Source organism: Nannospalax galili, unplaced genomic scaffold, assembly GCF_000622305.1.
Source record: "Nannospalax galili isolate Female #2095 unplaced genomic scaffold, S.galili_v1.0 scaffold160, whole genome shotgun sequence".
Taxonomy (NCBI): domain Eukaryota; kingdom Metazoa; phylum Chordata; class Mammalia; order Rodentia; family Spalacidae; genus Nannospalax; species Nannospalax galili.
Genome location: NW_008346900.1, coordinates 1972960 through 1976835, shown reverse-complemented (window position 1 = coordinate 1976835; position 3876 = coordinate 1972960). Strand labels below are relative to the sequence as shown.

Below are 3876 nucleotides of genomic sequence, written 5' to 3'. Positions count from 1 at the left end.
TTGCCTTCTCATCACTAAGGAATCATCTCAGAAGCATCTGCTGCCTCACCGCTGTGTACATGAATGTTAATGTCCCCCACAGACCATCTTGCTGTGAGATAAATGGTAAAGCTGAACGATAAGAAGGAAAGACTGGTTCTTGCCTGGGGCTGTATGCAGTGGCGTGGTTAGGTGAGCGTTTCTGTACCTTTGCTTTCCTGATGGGATTCTAGCCCGCCCTGAGCAGGGAGGGGGCAGGTCACCAGGCTGTGCTGTCTTAAGCTGTTTCCTCCCTGGAGGTGGTTGAGTGACATTGATCCTGGGAATTATGAGACCCCACAGAACCCAGGAGGGATTGTCTGTCTTCCCATGGCCCTAAGACAGACATGGGACAGAGTTAGATATGGGCAGTTCATTGGAATGAGGCCCGGGAAGCACCCCAGGGACAGGGAGGTGAGATGGGGCAGGGAGGGCAGCCCTGGGGAGAGCAGGTCTGTTATCACTTTGGGCACCCAGGAGTAATTTAAGCAGAGACTACCACTGTATTTTGTCATGAATCTATGGAGGGTTCCTACCAGGGCATAGACATAGAGCAGGGACTGGAGCCAAGGGATGCTGGCAAAGGAATGAAGGCATGGAGGTGGTGCGGTCAGGGTAGGCAGGGTCGGGGTGAACAGGGTCAGGAGTGAGTGAAGTGAGAAGTGAGGACCGCACATGCTGATTCAGCCGTCATCCCTGTAGGTCAGGTGCTTCCCTCAGACCCAGTCCCTCCACAGGCAGGCAGGCAGGCAGGCAGGCAGGCAGGCAGGCAGGCAGGCAAGCCTTATTTTCCACTTCTGCAGCTTCCAAGCTCTGGTATCCTCTGGCCAGTGAGGACACAGGCCTTGGGGTGCCAACAGTCAGGATCCCCTCTGCTCATCAAGGTCCCTGTTTTGTGCACATAGTGGCCTTGATTCCTCAGCCTCTATGGGGTTTTAGGCATGGCTATCATCTTCCAGATCATTTTGTGGAGGCTGAGAACACAGAGTGTTTGGGAAGAGTTGGTACCAGGAGGGGGTGAGTGTGGGACAGAGAAAGGTCACTTGGGTGACCAAGGTGCTGGGCACCAGCTCACTTGGTCCTACTGGGACTGGGACCAGACAGGGACCCACCACTCACCCAGCAGAGGAGGTTATGGGATTACTGCCCAGCAATCCTGAGGGTGTCCCCCTGGGTGGCTGGCTTCCTGGGGGCATAAGATGATGAACTCTGCCAGTTCCAGCTTTCACACAAACCCATATACGATGGAGGAAGGAGGGATAGTGAAGGACAGCATGTTGTCCAGGCGACAGGGGCAAGAGGCACCTTAATGAGGAGGGATGACAGAAGGCCTGGTCTGAGTCCCTAAAGCTCCCACTCCATCTGTGTGGGGAAAGACGAGGGCAGAGATCAGAGCTTTGCTGTAACCTTCGCCAAGTGCTGGGATGACCGGGGGTCACCACCGTGGCTTGCTGGATGATTAATTTCAGGAGCTTCTGTGCTGGATCTGGTTCTCCAGACGTCAGCACTGATGTGGGCTCCTGTCCACAGGTACTAATGCAGCTTCTCTGAAGGACATAATGAGTGGTTCACAAAGTTTGGGTCCCTTCCTGCCAGCCAGGCACCCAGCTGGCCTCAAACCCTGAAGCCCCCACCATGCCTGTGGGTTCCATGTGAGTGAGGCACCTCTGTGTGGCCAGGATCATGGTACTGCCCACATAGCAAGCTGTTGCCCACATAGCTGGAGCAGGGCTATGTCAGGGCAGGGGCCACTACTGCCACCTCCTCCCTGGGCCCCTGGGGTCAACCTCCACAAGTTGGAGTCCTGCCTGTGCCAAATCGAAGGTTCAGTACCTTCAACTTTCCTTCGAAGCCAAAGCTGATTCTGTTTCCGCGCAGGAGCCTCCAGTGTCCACCATGAGTACCAGAAACCCAGAAAATAGAACTGATCTCAGTTTGTAGAGACTGAGCTCTGCCTGGGGCCTGGGAGAGCCAGGGGTCAGGGATGAGTGGGGACAGTAGAGAGTGCGGCCAGGGAGAGTGGGGTGAGGGGTGGACAGGATCAGGAGTAATTAGTATTAGGGGTGAGTCAGGGGTGGGCAGTGTCAGGGATGAGCTTGTGTCGGGGTGAGCAGGGATAGGGGTGAGTGGGGACGGGGGGAGTGGACCCAAGGATGATTGGGGACAGGGGTGAGTGGGGTCAGGGATGAGCAGTGCCAGAGGTGAGTAGGGTTAAGGTTTAGTGGGGGTCAAAAGTAAGTGAGGATCAAGGATGAGCAGAGTCAGGAGTGTGCAGGGTCAGGAGAAAGAGGAGTTGGGGACATGTGGTAAGAGGTGTGAGGGTTAGGAGTACACAGGGTCAGGATTGCATGAGGTAGGCTTGCTGGCTATGGCTCACAGGTAGAAACACACTGATAAAACCTAATGCCCAGTGGAGAGGGGAGCAAAGGATCCTGGTGGGGAGGTGTAGGCAGGACAGCAGGGCAAGGCCTCTGGATGTTGCCTCCCCTCGCAGCCCTTCCTGGTTCATGGCAACCACATGGCAAACGTTCCTTCAGTGGAGGGGTGGGGCAGAGATGTGTCCTTTACACCCAGAGGCCTCCTTCCCTTTCCATGCCCCCCGACCAGTGTCTCCTTCCCCACCCCCCTCCTCACCAGTGTCTCCCTGTCTGTCTTCCGAGCAACGCTGTTTTCCTCATTCCAGAGCTCTAGAACATGACGTTCAGTCACAACTGTCACATTAGTGGGGTAATAGACTCCATGCCTCTCCACAGTCGGCTGTTGTCCTTGGCAAACAGAGGGACACGCCTGTCTCAGCTGCGTAGGGAAAAAGGCTCTCAATTTGAGCTGGTGCTTGGAGATAATGCCTTGTGAATAGCTATTTAGCCATCACCTGTCATCCTGGCCGGGAAGCTGGCACAGGGGTGCAGGAGATTTATAGAGACGCCAGCTCGTTTTCCCCAGGAAGTGTCTGTGGGCGGCTCTGCTCTAGGTCAGAGCCAGCTCTAACCAGATGTGAGGACCAAGATCACCCAGCCATTCATTGAGGCTTTGGGTCCAGGAATAGGCCACCCCCAGAAGGAAGAGCTCCCCACCCAGCTCTCTTCCTAATTTCCTAGCTCAGAGGCCTGAGAGAGGCCTTGGGGGCTGGCGAGCTGACAACTGCACCTCAGAGGGGAAAGGAAGGAAGGAAGTAAGTAGAAAAGGGGGGAGTAGGAGGAAGAGGAAGAGAGAAGGGGTAGGGAGAAGGAGGGGAAGAGGAGGAGGGGAAGGCTGTGAGGCCGGGGAGGAAGGAGGGGGGAGGGGAGGGGACGGGAAGAGAGAGGAGGAGAGGAAGGCTGTGAGGCCGGAAAAAGGGGCGGGTGAGAGGGGGTGGGGACAGGGAGGGAGGAGGAGGGACCGAGGAGGAGGGGAGGACGGAGAGCTGTAGAGAACGGGGAAAGGGGAGGAGAAGCGGGGGACCAGGGGACACCGGAGGGGGTAAGGAGGGCCGCCGGAAGGGAGGCGGGTCTCTGACTCCTGGAGGAGAAGATCCTCCCCTGGAACCTGGAGCTAGTGTGAAGGCTGAGCCTCCACCTCTTTCCGGGGAAGGAATCGCACTTCCTCCAGCACAGGCATTTGGAATGCGCGCTCAGGGCGTCCATGTCGGCCCTGGTCAAAATCCAATTAGAGGATAAATATCTGTAAGTCACAAACCGTGTGGTACAGCTTTCTAAACTCTTTTTTCTTCTTAAGAACAAACAAGACAAAACAAGAAAATGACCCTGCCCTCCGCCCCACTGCCCCAGACGGAATGGAAGGGAGCAAAGCCGCGTGCTCTGAGCTGCCCCAGAGTCCTTCTCAGTTGGTGACCCCCCCCCGCCACCCCTCCCCCACGGC

The 3876-nt window shown here is 56.4% G+C and overlaps 1 long non-coding RNA gene across 2 annotated transcripts; it reads right to left on the bottom strand.

Annotated features, from left to right (window-relative positions):
• Nucleotides 1-789: 789 nt before the first annotated feature.
• LOC115072073 lies at nucleotides 790-3159 on the bottom strand. Of its 2 annotated transcripts, XR_003851136.1 has the most exons (5): nucleotides 2891-3159; nucleotides 2653-2814; nucleotides 1852-2549; nucleotides 1138-1380; nucleotides 790-992 (listed from the first exon to the last, which is right to left on the bottom strand). It is a non-coding gene; the product is annotated as an uncharacterized LOC115072073 (long non-coding RNA). The 2 variants fall into 2 exon arrangements; XR_003851135.1 differs by having other exon boundaries at nucleotides 790-1380.
• Nucleotides 3160-3876: the final 717 nt, after the last annotated feature.